We start from the raw sequence: 23,177 nt of genomic DNA, 5'->3' as shown, positions 1-23,177 counted from the left end.
CTACTGAGATTGACACATAGAGACGTGTCTGATTCAAATCCATGGGACAGTGAATGTACAAAGGCATTACTAGAGCTTGAAGAGAAATTGTGCCACGCCCCAGCACGAGGAATTCCAGATTATACAAAGGAATTCACATTGTTTTGCAGTGAGAGAGATGGGTGCAATCTCTTGGTTTTGACTCAAACACATAGAGGATCTCGAAAGCCTGTTGCCTATTTTTCTACCGCCCTTGACCCTGAAGCAGCAGGCCTTCCAGGTTGCCATGCAGTGGCCATGGTGAGCACAAGTTTGGAATAGAGTGAGAACATAGTGATGGGATACCCTTTAACTGTCATTGTCCCACACTCTGTGGAGCTACTGTTAACACAATATATGACCCATAGCAGTTGACCCGATATGAGCAGAATATACCCTCTCCTGCCAATATTGTTTTGAAACGATGCACAGTGCTGAACCCTTCAACGCTGTTACCTGTAAATGATGATGATAATTGTGATGAAAGTGAACATGATGGCATAGATGTCACCGAAGTGTGTACCAAATCCCACCTTGATATTAAGGAACGGACCCCTGGTTGAGCCTGATCATGTATTATTAATAGATTCTCATGTTTCAGAGGAAATTATGGCACACTTAAAGGAGCATATGCCGTGCGCACCATAAATGATGTGGTTGAAACTTCATGGCTTCAGAAAGATTTTTCTTCCAAAGTTGCTGAACTGATTGCTCTTACTGGAGCCTGCAGTTTAACTGCACAAATGATAGTCACCATATTTAATGACAGCCAGTACAGGTTTTGTGTCATCCAAGATTATGGACAATTGTGGTCACAGAGGGGATTTCTTACTTCATCAGGTACCCTAATCAAAGGTGAAACATAGATCAAGGACCTGTTGGATGCTCTGCAATTACCAGAAGAAATTGCTGTGGTGAAGTGTTTAACTCATCAAGGAGGAAATGGATACATTGCCATGGGCAACCAATACTCTGACTCAGTAGCAAGGTATTGTGCATTGTTAGCCTGTTCCTTTAATGGAAATTTCACATGTGAGTCCTTTTCCAATGTTGATGAAAGTTATTGACACGTGGAATGAAGTGAAGCGGGTGCAGGAAAATGTGTCAGAGGCAGAACAGAATGATTGGGTAAATGCAGAAAGCATGAAAAATGCAAATGATATTTGGCTGTTGGCAGATGGGATGCCAGTATTACCGGATAGCTTGTTGTTTCCAAAGATGTTGTACTACCATGGAAACATACACCTAGGGAGAGATGCACTGTGAACCTTTTCTGGCAGATTTGATACAACCCCAGATTTAGAATGCTAGCAGAAGAGATTTGCCATCGGTTTGTAGCTTGTCAACAATTAAATGTAGGGAAAAGAACACATGTCACTCTAACACACCTATGGAGATCATGTGGCCCATTCGACATGAAGCAGATAGTTTTTATTAGAGATGCCTGTACACACCATGCTGGGACACATCCTAGTGATTGTGTGTGTCTTCTAAAGATGGATGGAAGCCTACCCAACTAGAAAAAACAACAGTCTCACTGGAACTAAGCTGTTAATATGAGAATTAATACCTAAGTACAACATGCCGATTTTTCTTGAGTCAGATAGAGGAATGCACTTCAAAAATGAAGTGATGAAGATGATCTGCACAGCGGTACAGATTGAACAAAGATTACACTGCAGCTACAGACCAGAAGCCTCTGGTATTGTTGAATAAATAAACAGTACCCTCAAGTTTAGTGTGGCCAAGGTCTGTACATATACCTCTCTGAAATGGCCAGACACTTTACACTTTGTGTTAATGAGTATCTGGAGTACCCCTTATAGGAAGACGGAGTTATCACCCCATGAAATATTGATGGGCAGAGCAATGAGATTACCTGCCAGTCCTGCAAATGCTCTTTTGAATATCACTGATGATATAATACTGGATTACTGCAAATGATTGGCTGATGTGGTTTGTTCTGTCTCTCATCCGGTTTCAGCTGCCACAAAAGACTGACATCAAGAACAGTGCCACAACCTCAGTCCTAGTGATTGGGTTGTGATCAAGAAGCAGGTTCGGAAGAATGGCCTTGAACCCAGGTAGAAAGGCCCCTTTTCGAGTCCTAATCTGGATTCATGCATCCCACACCAAACGAGTGAGTAATGCAGAAAAAGTGCCTTTGGTCTATGATCTTGAATAAAGAGCATTAGTGGTTGCACCACCAATAGTGAGACCACCCAGACCAACTCTATCGGTGCCAGTCCAGCCACTGGAAGAGGAATGGGGTGAAAATCAGCTGATAAAAAGTCAAAGGCAAGTACCTGAAGTACCCAGAGTGGCATTGAGCTCACTAACGAAAAAGAAGCAGAGGACAAATTCCACAGTAAAAGTGCTGCTGATGTGCTACTGAGACAAGAAGAACAACCAGGCGAAAGAATCAGCACTGTAACAATGAGAACGAGTCAACAAGCAGAATGGCCACAAAGCTATGAAAACAAAAATCCAAGGAGAAGTTCTTCAATAGCTCAAATTCAAGAAATAATACTCAAAGAAACTGAGTCTAGCGACGAAGGTGGCGAAGATCCAAATCAGCAAAACCTAATAAGATCAAAAAGAGCACGAATGTCCTGTCACTGATATTCAGCACCTGAATGGTCATACTATATGAACACTGCTTTGAATGTCACATTAGAAGATTTGAGCAACATGAATCTTTATCTATTTGAACCTCCCTGAAAAAGAGAAAACAAGACTGATGAAAATAGTCTGAAATAAAACTTGAAGCTAAACAGAACTGAATAAAAAATATTTGAACTTTGCTCGATTGATATTTGTTGTTTTTGTTCTTTGTTTTACAGAAGATCAACCTAGGCCTGAGTTGAAAGTTACAAAAAGAATAGGACCAACATTTTAGAAGAACACGGAGTAGGCTTAAGTATTGTCTAGTTGGAAGCTTGACTGCTGAAAAAAATAATGTTAACTACACCAAAAAAGCTACATATTACAACTTGCTACAAGCTATTCAACTGAGGGGCATATTTACAATGAAGTGATGGAGTGTGGTGTTAGCCTTCCTGGCTTAACGCAGCACTCCGCCACTTCAGAAACTCAGGGCTGCACCATATTTACAACAATATAGTTCAGCCCTGCGTTTCCCCTGCACTGGTGCTATACTTAGCAGTCCAGTGCCAACACAGGCACCCTGGCACCATAGTGCTAGTGTGTCTGTGTTGAGGGGAAGATTGTTTAAATGACGTTTTGTAACTTTCATGTGATTGCTCATAAACAATCAATGACAATTTGCTGTTTCTATGTGTGCGGCACAATTTTCACCTGTTCAAGACCAGGTTTTCCCTGGTCTTACTTTTGGCGCTGCCTCTTATTTATGCCAGCCTTGTAAATAGGGAGCAGCGTCAAAATCAATTGGTGTTGTGGTGAAACACCCACCGCAACACCCATTGCCCTCCCCTTTTACGGTAAGTACAGCATGAAAGGGTGCCTTATTTACAAGGCAGCGTTACGCCACATAAAGTGGCTTAACGCTGCCTTGTAAATCAGGCGAAGCCCCTATGGCCACCACAACGTCACTAAAAGTGACGTTGTGGTAGCGATAGGGGCTTTTATATATGCCCCTAAGTCTTTTTGTACTGACTCTAAGAATGTGTTGCATTAGAAATAGGTGAAAATATGTCATGCGTTCAATTCTCATAATAACAATAATAATGATCACAATAGTACTAATAGGGTTTTACCTAGTGCCAGAGTCAGTGCTTTAATCAGTGAACATCACTAATACACCAATGTTAGTCTAGGTGCATACAAGAATACACTAACACCATGGATGCAAAATATTGTTACGTATGTGCACACTTACCTACTTCAGTTGCAGAGGAAATTACCTATTACCACATGCCTTTATCTTATATTATTTCTTACAGCATCCTAATGTCACTAGTTTACAGGCGAGGACATTTTGAGTATTTCTATTTATTAGAAATGGGGGTCTCTAGTTGGCAGAGGTAGGTACCTTTCTCCCAATAGGAATCCTTGCTTCTAGTCAGGGTAAGGGGTACACACTTCTAAAATAACCCCTGCTCACTCCCTTGGTAGCTTGGCACAAGCAGACAGGCTTATCTCAGAGGCAGTGAGTAAAGCATTTGTGAACATATACTGTAATACAGTGAAAACACTACAAATGGACACCCCACCACTTTAGAAAAATAAGTACTCAATATCTAAACCAAAACAAGACCAAACGACAAAAATCCACAATACAGTATTAAAGATAAGGCTTTCAAAGTTAGCAATAGTTCAGTTCAATGCAAGTTGTAAATGCGACACTTTTCTCACAAAGTATGTTGGATGCGTCAGGCAAACAAACAAAATGGGCCGCATGGCTGGTGATGCATCGGTTCCTTACACTCAGGGAAGGTGATGCGTCGGTTCCTTGCTCCGGGGGAGGTGATGCGTTGGTTCCTTACTGCAGCGCAGGGGAGTTGAGGCATCTGTTTCTTACCGGAGAGGAGTTGATGCATCGATTTCTTACTGTGTGGGGAGTTGATGTGTCTGTTTCTTACTGCGTCCCCCAATGATGCGCCTCAATGCGATGAGACAATTCAGGACGATGCATGGTTTCTTGCAGCCACACAGCAGGACTTGCGTTGCGCTCGGTGCAGGGATCTCGGACTTTGGAGGTTGTTGCACTTGATGCGGCGTGCAGTGATTTCTCAAGCCGCGGCAGGCGCTGCAACGGTTTCTTTGGCGAATCGTCGGAAAGAGGTACGGATGTGTCACGCTTCTTCGATGTTGCGTCAATTTTCCAGCTCCCAGCGAAAAACAGTTCTCTGCAGGCACCTCTTGCAGATCAGAACTTCCAGCTAGGAAGTTCAGGGGAGCTGGTGGTGAAGTCTGGTATCCCTGAGACTTCGGAACAGGAGGCAATCTCAGTTTCAAGCCCTTGGAGATCTTCCTCAAGATGACAAAGCAAACAGCAAAGTCCTCTTCCCCTTTCCTTGGCAGCAAGTAGCCACTGCAGGCCAATCCCAGACAGCAAACAACATGGGAGAAGTATTCCTCCTCAGCTTCTCCAGCTCTTCTCCTTGGCAAAGGTTTCTCTTGATTTCCCATAAGTGATCTAAAAGTCTGGAATCTGGGCCCCTCTTTGTGTACACAAAAATCCTTCGTTCTCTGAAGGCATATAGTGTCTGTACATAGCCAAACGCAGTTCTGTCCTCACTGGTGCAACTTCTTGGCAGGAGGTGGAGACAGCATTGTTGAAGGCAGACCAGGTCCATTCAGGTGAAAGGAAATCTGCTCCCCCTACTCTAAATACAGCCCAGGTCTATTCAGCCCAGCCCTGACTCATCAGACTTCTGGAACCGCTGCCCCTCTCCAGCCCCTGTCATCCAAAAGCCAGCCATGCAATGCACAAACCTAGGAGAGGCACACTGGAGGGTTTGGCAAGAAAATACCTGCTTTTTAAAAGTGATATTTTCAAACACAGAATGCAAAAATCGCCCTCGCTAAAAGATGCATTTTAACATTCTGAGTTCAGGCATACAAAACTTTTTTTTTCCTTCTTGTTACTAGGGCCAGTTATGTTTATAAGATGTTATAAACAAACTCTCCATTCTGTCCTGTGGGAACAGGAAGCCTTGCAATAGTGAACAATCATTGGCATAGCCAATTGGTCTTGCCTCTGGCTTTGCCAATATGTTCTACCTATGTTGTACACTAGTGCGGTTGCTATTCAGTATGGATAAAAGTTATTGGTGTGAAGGAGCATTGAGTGAAGTGTTCTGAAGTGGAGTTGAGTAGAGTGTTAAGGAGTTGAGTGAAGTAGAGTGGTGTGGAGTTGAGTGGTATGTTGTGTTATGTAGAGGGGTCAATCAATCAATCATTGCATTTGTAAAGCGCGCTACATACCCGAGAGGATCTCAAGGGGCTGGGGAGGGGGGGGGGGCTACTGATGGAAGAGCCAGGCCTTGAGGAGTCTTCTGAAGGCCAGCAGGTCCTGGGTCTGTCGTAGGATGGTGGGGAGAGTGTTCCAGGTCTTGGCGGCGAGGTAGGAGAAGGATCTGCCACCGGCGGTGGTTTTCCAGATGCGGGGGACTGTGGCGAGGGCGAAGTTGGCTGAGCGGAGGCTTCGGGTGGGGGTGTGGAAGCTTAGTCGGTTGTTGAGGTAGGTGGGTCCGGTGTTGTGTAGTGCTTTGTGTGCGTGGATGAGGAGTTTGAAAGTGATCCTTTTGTTGACGGGGAGCCAGTGCAGGCCTCTCATGTGGGGTGTGATGTGGCTGCGGCGGGGGACGTCGAGGATGAGTCGGGCCGAGGCGTTCTGGATTTGTTGGAGTCGTCTCAGGAGCTTGTTTGTTGTTCCTGAGTAGAGGGTGTTCCCGTAGTCGAGTCTGTTGGTGATGAGGGCCTGGGTGACGGTTTTTCTCGTGTCGAGGGGGATCCATTTGAAGATCCTGTGGAGCATGCGGAGGGTGTTGAAGCAGGACGCGGAGACGGCGTTGATTTGCCTGGTCATGGACAGAGTGGAGTCGAGGATGACACCCAGGTTGCGTGCGTGGTCCGTGGGTTCCGTGGCTGTGCCTAGCGATGTGGGCCACCAAGAGTCGTCCCAGGCTGATGGGGTGGGTCCGAGAATGAGGACCTCCGTCTTGTCTGAGTTCAGCTTCAGTTTGCTGTCCTTCATCCAGTCGGCTACGGCCTTCATTCCTCTGTGGAGGTTGGCTTTGGTGGTGTGGGGGTCTTCGGTGAGGGATATGATCAGCTGGGTGTCATCGGTGTAGGAGATGATGTTGAGGTTATGTTGTCGTGCGACGTGGGCGAGAGGTGCCATGTAGATATTGAACAGCGTCGGGCTGAGGGAGGATCCCTGTGGGACGCCGCAGATGATCTCGGTGGTTTTGGAGCGGAAGGGTGGGAGGGGTGTTGTGTTGTGTTGTGTACTGTAGGGAGTATAGTGTTGTATAGTGAAAGGGCATAGAGTTGAGTTCAGTAGATTTTTAGAGTGGAGCAGAGTGGAGTAGAGTGTGACAGACTGCATATAATAGTTCACCCTCATGCACTAAGCAAGAGTCTGACTTGTTGCAATGAAACAAGTACAGGAAATCAAAATAACCCGGGTGAATTCTCCTGAAAATCCAGGTTGCACAACTGTTATGTGGCAAGACGACCTGGATTCACTTGAATAGATTCACGTTCCTTGCTACACTCATTGTGATCCTGAGCAAGTAGCTGCATTGATCTGTGATATGTCCAATCAGTCTCTTCACCAAAGCAGTGGCACTTACTTGTCTTGGACCTTAGCTTATGAGACCAGAGCTGCAAAATCTGTATCCAGAGTTTCAAAGCACTAGATGTCATCAGGCCTGGACCCTTACCTGATACCTTGACCTCCAGCTTCTAATTAGACAGAGGGTGCCATGATCTATAGAAAGTGCATGTAAGTTCTATGTACCCTGAGAGAAGCTCCTGTCTGAAGGCCACGCTGCACAGTCTGTTTCTGAGTGGATACTGACGGGAGCACTCTGCTGAGTGAGGCCTGAGCCAGGAAGGTTGGCATATCCTGATATCTAGTGCCCAGTTACTTCAAAGCAAGCACACCAGAACTACAACACCTAGAGTGCACCAAGATGACAAAACGATCGGACAGCATGGCAAACCTTGCTCTGGTCACGTTAAAAGGCTGTTAGTTTTTTCCCATTTTGTTTTATCTGATGTGCACCATGCCATCCCATCGTACGGAACGAGGAACAAATTCCACTTTTACATTGAATTCCTGGGGGCAAGCCACTAACATGGAAAACAGACAACTCTTACCGCCCCCTATGACACTGACCCAGAGATCAAAGGGAGCCGGAAGCTGCACTCGAAAGGCAAATGTGGGAAGCCGTTCAGCAAGAGTATTGCAGAGAAATGTTGCATTCGTGTGAAAAAACAGACTAATGATTAGGTTAGTTTTTAGTTTCCATGCAAAAATATTCAAAACTTATTCTACATATAAATGAAAGTAAGTCTAAAAGTTATTTAATGTTTTTCAAAGAAATGCAGTGATGGACAAAGAAAGTGAAATATCATGTCAATATACGTGACATTTTTAAACATTTTAAGCTGTTTTAATTAGTTTCAACTCACTTCTGCTAGCAGTACATGCAACCAGGGACATTCTATCATGAATTCATTAATCACGTTCACCTAGTCAAAGCACATATATTTTTTCTGGGTGCTGGAATGATGGGTAGAAGTGAAAAACAAGATGGGGGTGCTCATTGGATTCCTGCAGTCCTGTGCATTACAAACAGTTTACGACCAATAACAATTATTGGGCAACAGGAAGAGCTGTTAAAGTCAATGAGGAGACCAAAAAATATATAATCTACAAGAATGAAACACATTTTTAAATCAATATAAACATGTAAGTCAAGTACCTCAAATGTCAAAAACCCGAAGTGGAGTGTAAAGGGGTGGACAGGCCAGTTTGAACATCAGTAGGCTTCTGGACAGGGTGGGGTTGTTAAAAGCCCAGCAGGCCTAGAAAGGTTGGTCCCAGAGATTGAGCTTCTATTGTATTAACTCTAAGCCAGTTGTATTGTCATTAACAGGAATTACCGTCCCAGCTGGCTGGCTTGTGCCTGTCCTACCATCCTTTAATAACCACAGTCTTGTCAGTGTGATTGACGATGCCCCAGCCATAGTGGCTGAGCTACTGGTCTGTACATGCAGCTGACTTTTCTCCAGCTCTACCAGCAATACAGAAGCGCGAGACGGTGTGCAGTCAGCTGTGTTTCCCCCATCCTTAAATCCACCATCGTTTTCGTGTCCATCTGTTGAAAATGTCATAATTTGGGGGCATATTATCACGGTCCGGCGATAAATATCGCAAAGCGCGCTTAGCGCTTACATATTTATCGCCGGCTATCTCTTGAATTTATCGCCCGGTTAGCGCGTTATCAACAACGTGCATCGCCGAGGTGATTAAAATTCCAGAGATAATGGGGATATCGCCGTTTTCCATGGTGGAAAAAGGCGATATCCTAGATGATAGGGCCTGTGGTCTTAGCCACACAACCCACCCCCCATGTTAGGTATGCCTTAGTAAGGAATTTAACAGACAGTAAAATTCCTGCGTTAAGGCATACTTAACGTGATTTTAAATATTGCTAACCCTCGTTGTCAATATGACGAAGCTGGGTTAGCGATATTTTCCCAAGGGATTCTTGTCAGGCATGCCTCCTTTGCATCTCATTAGCGATGCGATGGGAGGCGTGCTGACAAGGGGCGCAATTGCCCCTAAGCTGTCGCTAACAGCTGTTATCGACAGCTTGCTAATAGGGCCATAAAAATATCGCTGCTTTAGCGGCAAAAAGTGCAGCTAAAGCAGCCATATTGCCCTTGATGATATGCCCCTTGGTTTATAAGGCTGACTAGTTTTTAAATATTGCATACCCTAATATGAACGCTGAAAGAAAAAATAAACAGTTTTGACTCAGCGTCATTTGGCAAAACCAGCATCATGTGTTTCTTAAAATAAATCAGTCTAGCCGCTTTCAGTCACTAATTTACATTTAAACAATGTCCTTAAAAATAACACATGATTATGGGAATGTTATGTATTTTACACAGCGCTTGGGATCTTGCATCTGTGAGCTTCACAGAACTTCAGATTGTAGGTCACTGTCATCCAATATACTCCTTTTATAGTGCTTGAAATGATTTTGCATTTTAACTGGTGGTAAAACGCCGATGTTTGCAGCAAGATCTTATACCGCTCGCCAGAAACAGCGCATTAAAAGCATGCATTGAGCCACGGCGCTGTGAATTTTTCTGCAAACAGTTTTACTATAAGTGTCATTTTGTTTCTAGAGAGAGTTTGTCGCTGTTCTCCAAGTACATATTATGTAGTCAGCTTCTGTCTGTATTTTGAGAGACACTCTAAGAAAATTAGGTGTTCGTTAGCCATGAGGCAACTGACAGAAAACATGTCTTAATGTGTTGAGTCTCATTGTAAATTGCAAGTTCAAAGATCACGACAGTTTCTTTTAACAATCTGCCTGCAGATTAACTTAACTAACAGAAGCGGAAGCAAGCACATTTAGCGGATAACATGTGTCAATCATATAAACAACCCGTTCATTCAACAGTGTTCACAAATAAGTTGCAAGCGTCCTGGTCTCACGTGATCTAGTTATTTTTCAGCTCTACCGCACCCAGGAACCTTTTTTCTTTTTATTAGAAGTTGACATTGGAGTTGACAGAAATAGCAGCTCATAAGATTTTCAGATGAAATAGGCACCACAGACTGGAAGTGAGTGAAGTCAATGCCTCTCCATAAAATAAGGCGAAAAACAATAAGCAAGAGCTTGGGGGGGGAAGGACAGAGGCAACAAGCAACAGAGAGGAGGGGGAGGGATAGATAAAAAAACAATTACGTCCATCGACCATCCGAAGGACCATTCAGAGCTCGGTGCATGCTCTCTATCAAAGGGACAAGAGCTGCCCCCTTTAAACACAGTACAGGGGATTCTATCGCTTTACAAAACAAGCAAATGAGATCCCGGCATTATAACAGAAATACAACACAAATGTATTCTGCTCTTTTCTAACACAAAGAACTTGCCATTCCCTGTAGAAACCTGAGCCAGTCCACGGCCACGACAGCTGTGAGGAGCAGGGCAGGCACAGACAGCAGTACCCCCTGCTGTGAGGCCTGGCTCTGCTGTGCAGCGGCTGGACTTATTGGGAGAGGGAGGGAGAGCAGAGAAAGTGGAGCCAGGACATACACAATCAAAACGAAACCAGCAGAGTGCTGGTAAAATGCTAGCAGTGCTGATAGATGATTCTGATAGATAATGTCGACAATTATTAACAAGCAACCAAGTAAATGTAAATTTAAATGTAAATTTGATACTTGTATAGCGCACTACTCACCCGCAAGGGTCTCAAGGCACTTGTACGAATACAGCTGTGGAACCCATCCTGGCTTTCCCTGTGAGGCGTCCACTCATGGGCACCCCCAAGGTGGAGGCCAGGCGTCCTTAGCGTTGTGGGGGCCATTGAGGAGATTAAGCAAGCTATTGCGCAGAGTTGGACTCCATGATTGGAATAGGCACCGAGGCGAGAATTATCAGGTCCGTGGAATTTTTTTTGTCCCCAAGACCTGCCGAGGTGGGGAATTGAACCGTGGTCCCGGGCTAGACCTCTGCATCAGGGTCTGCCGCTCTAATCATTGAGCCACACTTCTCCACTATCACCCAAGTGGCAGGCAGGGTAGGGGAGGCAGTAGTAAAAGAGGGGTGGGTGGAAGAATGCTATATTTAAATGTAAGAAGGTAGGGCACTGAAGCTGAACACAGACAAACACTAACAGAGCAGGAAACCAAGAAAAAAAAGAGTCCCCCAGAGAACAGATAAAGAACCATAGTGGAATGAAACAGAACTTAGTCCCTGCTGCATGGGAGGAACAGAAGAGAGAAAGGAGGGACAAAGAGGCAGGACTGACCACTGGCAAGCAAGGATTTTTGAAGGACACTGACACAAACAAATCAAAAGCTGGAGGATGACTTTAACCCAACATAAGAAATTACAATAGGTCTTGAATGCTCGACCTAAAAACGAAATTGGCAGTATTTCACTATCAGGACATGCCACACACATCAGGGCATGTCCTACCTTTCACATACAATGCACCCTGCCCACAGGGGTACCCTGGGCCTACTTTAGGGGTGACTAATATGTAGAAAAGGGAATATTTGGGGACTGGCAAGTGTGTGCACTTGCCAAGTAGACATGGCAGTCCCAGACTGCACACAGGTTCTGCAATAGCAGGCCAGAGTTACATTTTACAAGCTGCTTCTGTGGGTGGAACAATCAGTGCTGCAGCCCACTAGCAGCATTTGATTTACAGTCCCTGGTCACACACAGTGCACTATACTAGGGTCTGACAAGTAAAGCAAATATGCCAATCATGGAATCAGTAATCCATAACAACAATTTACAAAGGGAGCACTTGCACTTTGGCACAGGACAGCAGTGGCAAAGTGCCCAAAGCATCCAGACCAGCAAAACGGAGTCCAACACACAGCAAAAACACGGGAGACAAAGGCAAAAATGCAGGGGAGACCCACGCCAATGGTGCAAGGTCTAACACTATTCTAACCATGATCTAATACTATCAAGGGTACCACTGATAGGGGACATGAATTTACACTCACAAGCAAAGTAAATGGACACAGCCTGGTATTATTTCTCTTCCAATAGACCCATAGTTAGTGTGAAGGCTTACAAAAGCATTTTAACCTGTTTAGTGTGGCCGATAGAGAAGACTTGTGTAATGACTTTAGAAGGGAGATACACTAACCTGACAAGAACTACTGACAAGCAGAGCAATGTCTTAGAGAATGCTTGTAAGAAAGAAGAAAATTATTTTAGAAGGAATATGGTTTAGCCTAAACTGAGACTTGCCAGCCAACACAAAGGGAAAATGTGTGTCTACAGAAGACATAATCCCAAAAGGACTAGACATGTAGGTGTTAGTAGTGGTGAACACACATTCAAATTAACAGGGGTGATCTGAGCAAATTTTACAGGGAGACAAAAATGTTATTCCAGGGGATTATTACATTTATAGGCCAAATGCTTACTTCTTATAACCAGCTGACCGAGAGGAAATCTGCTATTTAGGCATACTAATTTAAGAAATGTACCATGTGAAGAGTTTACATTAACACCCGCACACATAAAGAAATGCAGTACAAACGCAGGACATGGAGTAGTAGGAGACATATTTGGAACTGTTATTTTACTTGTAGGTGTCATCTTAAATGGTGCAAAAATTACAAAGTTGTCAATAGTTGTCAGCAAGATGGCAACCAGCACATCCAGAGCTTTGTTTCTAATAAATACAGAACTTATTACTATACAGTCGATGAATTTACAGGACCGACTTGCCATAAACATCTCACTCGCAGAAAAAGATGGAGTCTGCAAAATGCTTAAATTAACTCATTACTGTACATACATACCTGACAAGAGTTGGAGACATGTTCGAAGAAAAGAACATTTCAATGTTAGAATCTGTATTACGTGAATTGGAAACATCAAGGGGCTTATTTGCAAGCCCATTGTGCCACTGGTGCGTCTCTTTTTTCTTTGACTCACCAACGGTGCAGTTTGCCTGCCCATATTTACGAGGTCAGGGAAAGCCACCCTGAATGGCTTTTGATGGCCTTGTACATTTGGCCCCTTTTCCTATAGCACTTAGTGTGACAGGGGTGTTCCATGGGTATTGCTGTGGGTGTTCCCCCGCAACATCCATGGAGTTGTAAACCTGGGAATGCTTCATATTCCTTCACCTCTCATGCCACAAGAAGAAAACACCTCTTGTGATTGTTTTTGTGCACATGTCCTTTCCTGCACAAAAACAATCACCCCTACAACACAGACAACAGTGCACCATGGTGCACGGTGCCTGCACCAAAGCAGGGGAAAAGGACAGGAATGCACCATATCTTGAAGATACGGAGCATTCCTGCCCTTTTCTTTTGACTCATTGCAGCACAGCAGTAAGGCTTGCTGTGCTGCCGTCCATCAAAATATTGTAAATAAGGCCGCAAGTTTGTTTGAAACTTTTTGAAAAGAAGTTGTAACAATTGGAAATTGGTTTTCTACAGCAGGAAATGGTATATTGAGTGCTATTCTAATGCCAATAGCAATAGTGGGGCTTTGTCTACAATTTCCTTAGGCACTGTTTTTGAGTTGTAGATACATATTTCACAAGAGAAAGGAAAGGTATTTTATGAGAAGGATATGTGTTTGAGGGGCATTATGAATGACGATTAGATGAACTCTTTGAAATTCAGGGGCTTGATAAGAAAAAGACTAAACTCAACTGATGATGAAAGTGCACTCTGAAATGAACTCACATCCGAAACCTAGCTATGTGATGATTAATAAAATCATCATATGGGGGATTGCGAAAGTTGACATTTTTGACATATATTATCCACATGACAATGTAGAAATGTGTCTTAACATTAACTTAGGGGATGCATGTCAAAATAGAGGTCGGAAAAAATGTGTTTTTTATTAAAAGTGCAAAAAAGATAACAATGCTGCTTATTTCTGTAGCAAGCTCATATTTCTGTTGTTCTTTCACTGCTAGGCTTCAATATTTTCCATTATTACTTCCTTTTCCTTTTAAGAAAAGAAATGCCTTGTTTGTAAATGCTGATTTAACGTGATAATTGAACTGTAGAACTTAACATCTACGTCAAATGTTCTGTTTGCTGCAAAATGTATTTCTTTCCTTCCTCCTTATTACTTCATCGTATTTTAGATGGTTACCTCTGCCACATGCTTATATTGAACAAGTATATTGCTATAGATTTGAATATCATGATCTAACCATGACATGCTAGATATTAATGTTTAATTTCATAGAGCAACCCATTGTTACACAATGGGACACTGACCAGCTAACACAGTAGGCTTGCAAAGATTCTCATGAAAACATTCTTAGATGTATCTTTTTGTAATATGCTGTTTCAACATTCAATTAACAACATGTCCACATGGACATTAAACATGGGAATCGGGAGAGAAGTGATGAACCATCAGAAGATCCTTTCCTATTGGCGAGAGATGATCCAGCATTCAGAGTTTGCAGCATATTTGGTGTTTTTCTAAACAGTATGTGTTCCTAGTTAGAGAGGCAATGCATTCTATGCACATCTCCCCACTCCCCTGCCATTCTCTCTAGAAGTTTACTGTGCTACTCTTGCCTGAAATTGCTTTGAGCCACTGTTGACAGTGATTTTCTGTTATCCTGATGCCTTTTTTGTGGGGGGGGCGACTTCCTCCATAATGATCATAGCTAGTGCTGTGATTATTTCCTTCCACCTGTGTTAACGTTTGGTATTGCAGCTGTTAGGGAACTCGGCTGAGTTTCCAGAACTACTCTTTATGGGAAGTTCGTCTTCTCATAGCTATTAGCCTATTGCTCTAAATGTTCTGCTGCTCTTTTCAAAGGAACTCTTTATGGGTTCTGGCTAGGATAAATTATGTCTTCTAGAATAAGATAGGAATGAATTCCTTTATGAAACATGCTGCTATTTTACATGCAAAGTCTGACCACATTTTTCTTGATATTTCTGTAAAAAGTCTTATTTCACTAACCTATATAAAAATACAAAAATACAATCTTTTAATGACAAAAAACAACTTTTAAAGCTTCACCAAACTTCTCATCATTCACTGAACATTAAATAACAATAAGCTGATGAATAATTTAGAAATGTATTTGGGCTGTACTCCATTCTAACACGGTGGCCAAGATTCATCGGCCTGAAGAAGAAATTGGTGTGGAAATTGGAGATTCTCTCCGTACGTTTCAAGGTGAAGTTGTTGATAATTTTTTTATGAGATTTTCACACTCACACTTCCATCTAATGTATGAACGCTCAGAGTTATGTATTCACAATGCTTAGGAGTTTTTTTTTCTTCATATAAATAAGGAGAGGTTGTGCCTGCACTTCACGTGCACTTTTTCATCTGGATCTTCATGCTTTTGACACATCACCCTCTATGAATATTAAGCTTTAATATCTTTGCCAAAGGCCCATTACTATACCTTGGTTGATTAGTTCCGAGGGATTGCCGGTGAATTATATGATCTGTTCAGATCGAGTAGACAAAAGTACAAATCGGTGAGACAGACGTCTTCTATAGAGTGAAGATGTTGCTTTAATTGGTTAGTGCCCTGCATGAGTATCATCCATTCCTCATTTAATCCATTATCAGTTTACTAATTTAATTTTGCAAATTTATGAGATGAAATTGTAAAGATTAGCTATTCTGTAAAAGGTCGAAACCACCACTCAGCCTTCTCAGGTCGTTAAATTGAGAAAACATTGAATAACAGCAACTTCTTTTATTTACACCTCTTAGAAGAGGCAAAACTTGCAAAATAACATTAATATTTTGTGGCAGTGGTATTTTATGCTGTTAGGCTCTGGTAATCGAACAGAGACAAAGCGAATTGTTGTCGCAGTTCTCTTCTTTTTGTTACGAATCTCCTCTTTCTATGCATGCTCGTAAATCTGGGAATGTGTCAGGTTCCATTGGTGTTACGTGCGAACACCCAGAGCAACACCAAGGGAACACCTCTTTCACACAAAGTGCTGCATGAAAACGGGCTGTATTACAAGGACAACAAAAAGCCATGCAGAGTGGCTTTACGTGTCCTTGTAAATATGGGGCAGCACACTGCGCCGCCGATGCGTCCCAAAAAGTGACGTATCAGCAGAACAAGGGGCTTGTAAATAAGCCTCCATATTTACAAGGACACATAAAGTCACCATGCATGGCTTTTCGTGTCCTTGTAAAAATGGCCCCTTTTTCTGCAGCACTTTGGGTGAAAGGGGCGTTCCACGGATGTTGCTGTGCGTGTTCCCATGCAACACCCATGGAACCTGACACATTCCCAGATTGACGAGAAATCGTAAACCTGGGAATGCATATAGTTCGGCACCCGGCTTTTTCTCCTCTCCAATCATCCAGCATGTCTAAACACGCCACCTGCCTTGGGCTGAATATGGTAGCGGATCTCTATCCGGGGAATACGTTTTATTCCCTGGCTGTGGACTCCAGCCACATGGACACTCTGCTTTTTTATCAGCTACGGGCCATCTGTAAGGAGTTACACCCTGCGTTCCCTCTGCCTCCCACCTCGATAACCGCTCTGGAGTTTCTGTATTCGTCTTCCTCCCCACGGAAGTTGGTAACCAAACTCTATGCCCTCACGCTAGCGGCCACCTCCATCTCCACTGATCGCGCTCGTGTGGCGTGGGGTGAGGACCTCGGCATAGATATCTCTCAAGCTGATTGGCTATACTGTTGTATGCAGACTAAGCGATTGTCTCCTATCGCCTGCACCTTATCCATTTCAAATACTTGCATAGGCTCTACCACACCCCCGTTCAGTTACACAAGCTGGGACTTATTCCCAGTGATAGATGCCTACGCTGTTCAGCTCCTGTGGCGGATTTCGCTCACCTTGCCTGGTTGTGCCCCAAGGGCTCAGATTACTGGTGCAAGGTTTGTTCTGCTATATCAGAGATCAACTCCTCGCTGATTCAGCCTAACCCCCCGCTCTGCCTCCTCAGCTTTGTTAAATTCTGCCCGGACGCTTCCCGCCGTCTAATTGCCATGCTGCTGGTCCTCGCACGGTGCAGGATTTCCATGTGTTGGGGTCGCAAACCTGCACCTAAAATTCGCTCAATGGCTCGAGGATGCATCGCGCTGCCAGACCCTACTGTCTGAATTCTGGGACCTTATGCCAGCTAGATCTCGCCCACTCGACATATGGGGGGCCCTGGTCTCATACCACTTGCTCGTTCCCCCAGCACCTGGCTTCCTCTCCCGCGCTCCCCGTCGGCACTCCGTCTGCGGCGGCCGCCGGTGTAGGACAGTAATTGGCCCCCCTGCCCCTTTTTCTTCTCAGCAGGGCCCACCTCTCCCCCCGAGACTTGTGCATCTCATACCAATGACTGTTTCCTGTCCAAATGTGTCTGTGTAACATTTGCCATGCTGTTGTTTTATGATGTTTTGAGCTATTGGTCCCCTTTATGATTTTTAATTGTGCTCATATGCATGGTGATTTGATTCAGTGCAAGATTTTAATTTGCCTATGCAATTTTGTCACTAAAGGTTTTGTTTAAAATGTAAAAAAAAAAAAAAAAAAAAAAGTGTCAGAATGACATGCCTCCCAGGGGAGGTGTAGGGAGGTGCAACGAGGAAAAATGTTTTCATTTCTCCTAGTTTTTTTTCTCTTTCTATGTGTGCTGCATTCTGCAGCATGCATTGAAGCAGCACGCATAGCAAGAGGATAGAACCTCTCTTGATTGTTTTTTGTGCAGAAAGGTGTCCCTTGCTGCACAAAAACAATCTCCATGCAATGCAGGCACCCTTGCCCCATGGAGCAAGGGTGCCTGCGTCGATGCATGGTGGCCAATTGTGAGCAAGCGCAGGGGGAAGTACAGGGATCCATCATATCGTTGTAGGTATGACGCATCCCTGTGCATTGAAAGTGACTCAGTGTAGCACAGCAAAATGTCTTTCGGCACCACACGGAGTCACTTTCTCCTAAATAAGGCCTATGGTATGTATGGAATGGAGTGAAAATAGTCCTGCAATAATCTAAACGATTTCTGCCTATATGTTGCAAAATTGTCCTTTGTATTACAGAGAGAGAAAAAAGATCACATGAATAATCTACTTGTTTCAGCTTACTGCATTAAGATTTTTTTTCAGAACTATTTTCAGTGTAATTCTGACGTCAATTAGATTGGTTGTATAGCATAGGCTCAGCTAGTACGACAAGAATTTAACTAACATAAAACCAAAAAACTCTGAAGTGCAATTACTATCAATAGTCACTAGATGGCAGCCAAATACAAATAATCAATTTAGTTGTTACACAGAACCCCACAAAATCCTACTCTAGCAATCTCAGACAGTCTTTAAGAACGTATATTGTTCGTACACGTCGGATATGTAAATTATGATTCAGTGGTACTTCTGTTGCGCAAAAGTGGTAAAAGCATCATGTCATACTGCTTATTCTTCTCGTTTCCCCAGCTTTGCCCATATCATGAAACGTTCATCTATTCAGCCTTCAAACCATTTGCGACATGCAGTAACTTTAGACTCTTTAAGGTAATACCCAGGGCTTTAAGTGGGATGAAAAAACTGAAGGGTCTCTCAAAGGAGCGTGGTCAATGTAATTAAGGGCGTGGCTTAAAACACTTAGGGGCAGATTTACAAGAAAGTGGCGCATCTGTACAGATGCGTCACTTTCCCTGTGCCACCCTTAGAAACCCTTGTGCCACCATAGATGCGCCGTATTTACAATACAGCGCACTATGGCGCAAGGATTGACAGATGCGTCAGAAATTCTGGCGCATCTGTTGGCGGAAAAGTCACGCATTTGCTGGAGTCGTGTCGCAAGCACGACGCAACTCCAGCAATGCGTGTTGAGGCCTATTCCCACTACACTGCGTCACTACTTACGCCTGCTTGAAGCAGGCGTAAGGTTTTGACGCAGTGGCGTCCTAAAAGTGGCGCAGTGTAATCATGTAGATTTCCCTGAGTCACTTTTACGAGGCCTTCCTGCGTGGGAACGCCCACCCTGCATACATTATACCTGACGAAGGTATAATGTGACGCAGGGCTTTACAACGTGACGCATCTCCCTAGATGCGTCACGTTGTAAATAGGCCGCATTGTTTGCGCCACTGTTGCGTCAAAAAAGTGATGCAACTGCAGCGCAAAAGTCACGCAAGGGGCTTGTAAATCTGCCCCTATAGCTAAAAACTCTGGGGCAGTTTTACAAGCCCCTTGCTGCACTTTTGCATCACTTTTCCTATGTTAAAAGTGACGCAAAAGTGGCGCAATGGGCTTGTAAATCTGCCCCTCTGTGTTTAGCATAGTGTGCTGCCCGACTTGTATTTTGCTGTTTCTGTCATTGCATCTAGATATATAGTACAAGTAACATCATACCTACAACAAGTCAGGACTATTGTCTTTGTGAATGGTTGTTAGTTGCATAAGATAAATGAGCAGCAACTACGGCTTGTATATTATCTTGAAAAAGCTATGATTTAAAGCCCTGGTGACACCACCACAATGTTGCTGCTCCTGAGTTTCAAAAAGAGAAGGTAAATCCACAGAGAAAATTACTCCCTTTAAAGGATGTTCCTTCACCTACAACGCTACCCTGGCCTGACGTCATGCTGTAACTTCTCCACAAGTGAAAAGTGAGCAGTGTGAGCAAGCACACATGATGTGCCTGCTGTCACTGCAGTCCATAAAAAAAGGGACCGCCTGAGCCAGGGCACAAAACAGAGCCAGATAGAGACCCATTACAAGGCCCCTTTTAAAAAAAACTGCTGGTGCTCAGACCCGGTGAGACCTGGCCCACTTAAAGCCCTGGTAAGGTAATACCTTTATTGGAGCGAATTATGGTGGGTAGCCTCGAGGACAAATTATAAATACGAATGTCATTTCTCTGAAAATTATTCTCATAAAAATGAGCCTACACTGTAAGAGTGGGGACATCATTCTGAAAGCAACACAAATCAATGTCAGAAAATAATTAATCTGTATCCACCCAAAGTCTAGCAGTATTTTTTCTTAAAACATACAGATCTTTGAAAACCAGGAGCCGATCCTAGATCTGCTGTAGTGCATGTGGGCGACCTGGTGCTGTGATGCCAAGCAGTGCCCCCTGCGGCCCCCTACCCACCTTGACTGTGAGCTCCTCCTTGGAGTTTTAGGCTGACAAGCCTGTGTGGATGCATTTGCAATCCAAAGTGATATGTAAGCTTAGAGACAACGAACAGCCTTTCAAGCAGCCCAAAATCATGCAGAACCCTCCAGAAATGCAAGTATCCAGAGATGGAAGCACTGGCTGTGTCGACACCCACAAATGTAGCACTGACTTGCCAGCAATTGACCTGCTCCATCTTTGCACAGTTCTGTGTAGAACTTCACAACCTTGTGAAGTTATGGCAGAAGTTATGGCAAAATGCTTAAAGATTATGACTTTTGCACCAATTTCTACCACATTGCCACCCTGACCACACCTGAATATAGGTACCATACGGTGTACTGAGTGTCGCCTTCTAAGACCTCTCTATTCTTCACTTTTCACACATCGCACGATACTGAAGAAACGCCACAGGATTCACTAGGGACCTCTAGAGCCGTGAAACATGTCGACCTAAATTTATTTACCTTTCACTACCACCACCACTTAGACTAAGCAGAAGGAAAATACTCACTATTCTGATTACTTGAACAAGATGCCTTCTCCTGTTGCCTATCTTTTTAACCATACCACACAAACCCCTGAATAAAGTTTCTTAGGGTACCTGTGTGGTATTTTTAAGTCACCTACGTCACTCCCCACACACCCGCACTCACCACTGCAACGTTTCTCCCAAAAAGATCTTCGACAAAGAACCCTATCGCGGGGCCCATGTGGGACTGCAGCGCCACCCCCACAAGGAGCAACGCCCGATGATGAAGCATGACACCCGCTTTGGTGTGTGAGGGCACTTCTAAAAGGAGGAATTCCCGCTCCTGAGAATGCCCCATCCAGCCGTTTCTCTGAGAGAGTCACTTTCACTAGTCCCTCTAGCGACTGAATAGGCCTGCTTTCTCTTCCTTTCAGGAACAGCTACTGTCCAGTGATTATAGCGTTAGTCTTGGGAGCTCGGGGACTGGACCTCTTTTTTCCTTTTGCTCCCAGTCCCCCTCTCTTTGTGGTTTTTGAGTGATTTATACAACCCTCTTCTTTCAATGTAATTTATGACCCGATGACACTCCCTCAAATCCATGTTTTTCCCACGTCTCATTTCTTGTATGCATTTGATTACCCTTTTTAAGTCTTGCATCAGTTTGCTTTAGCTGTTTGCCATAGCTCATGTCATCAACAGCAAAACCGGAGATAGGCAGGGGCTTTGGGGCCCCCCTTCAGCTTTTTATTTGTATGTATCAACCCCCTTCAGTTATTGCTTGGAGAAAGCATCATTCACATTTTATATCACGTAAGAGTATTTCAATCTCACCAATAGTTAATTACTATTATGAGTGTTAGTCCATCTGCCTCAAATATGCTTCCCATCGCAGTACGTGGACGATTAAGGAAACAGTCCATGCACGTCATCGATGTGCATTTCTGCTCGAAAGCGTATTTAAACACTTATGTTAATGCTCCAAAACTAGTGTTTTTTCTCCCAAATAGCATTTGTGCTCCTAAAAGTGTTTCCACTCTCCTGCAGATTCGCATGCCTGGGTTTGCATGCATTAACACTTTGAAGCCAGGGGTGTTGGCTTTGCCAATGCTTGTTCCAATTCAAACTCGTAGCAGGCTCTTTTTGCATATGCACAGTTGTTAACATGTTTTCTGTTTTGTGAGGACTCATTAAGCATTATTCTCTTCTGCCCATTTGTGAACAGTATCTAATGATCTCTGCAGAGGATGTTAATTGCTGTTCATTGACTGACCCCTCAGCTTTAGTCCAAACCTTATGTTGGGACCCACAATAATGGAAGAGCAATTAAAAGCTGTTAATACGTGTTAGGCACATATGTAAAGTTCATTTGGATTACAAATCGACCAAGAGTTTAGCAATCCTAAACTAAATGATAGAGGATGGTACCCTAATAAGAAGAACATTCTGGGTCAAGGACAATATTGAAATTTACCACGAACAATGATATTGACGGGAAACATTATTCCCATTTTATACACAAACTTTGAAAGACAAAAGGAGTTGCTTTGTATCTTACTCAGACTGTAAAAGAAACATCGTTTGCCAATGTTCTGTCGCATGAGAGATAAGTGAAGCATATTATGAATCTTAATGAGATGAAATTATGAATTTTCTCATCCATTTATACTTATTTTTAACATTTTGTAAAATAAGTGCACAAAGGTGATAGGCATCAGTACATTATACCTCAATTTTGAGTTCTAAAAATCCACATAACATTGCTATGCCAATTCCACCAGACCAGTCACCCTTTCCAGAATAATTTTGAAAGCTCCAAAATAAATCACTGACACAATTATCAAAAAAATCTGTATCCATGATTGGATTGAATTCCACGGAAATGGTACTATAAATGCCTTGTCTATGAAGGATCTGGTTGGCTGACAAGCTCCCAGTCAAATTCAAATTCAAATTCGCTTTATTCGATTTTCATTTTGAATTAGAAAACCATAAAAGCATGATACACAAATATAAAATGTATACATTTTAAGCACTCTAATTAAATTCATTTGAGGAGTACCAAACACCACATTATGTTAGTGCAGATTTACCAAGTAAAAACATTTTTCCGTATAGTACTCGATTCGTTAAAACAGTTAATAGAAATAAAACAATACATTAAAATTTACAGTTGTCTCCTGAATTTAACTACTGCTTTTAAAAATAGCGCAATGTTTCTGGCATAACATTCGTTTTACCAATAATTGCAATGCAAGATAGGCAGGGCGACATTGCCTCAAACCCCAATTTTTTAAAATTGGAAGGATCCACCTTGTTCTGTATTCCCTATAATATTTACAAAATATAACAATATGAATTGTTGATTGGGACG

The sequence above is a fragment of the Triturus cristatus genome, chromosome 5_2 (genome assembly GCF_964204655.1).
Source record: "Triturus cristatus chromosome 5_2, aTriCri1.1, whole genome shotgun sequence".
Classification (NCBI taxonomy): domain Eukaryota; kingdom Metazoa; phylum Chordata; class Amphibia; order Caudata; family Salamandridae; genus Triturus; species Triturus cristatus.
This window is presented reverse-complemented; position numbering follows the sequence as displayed.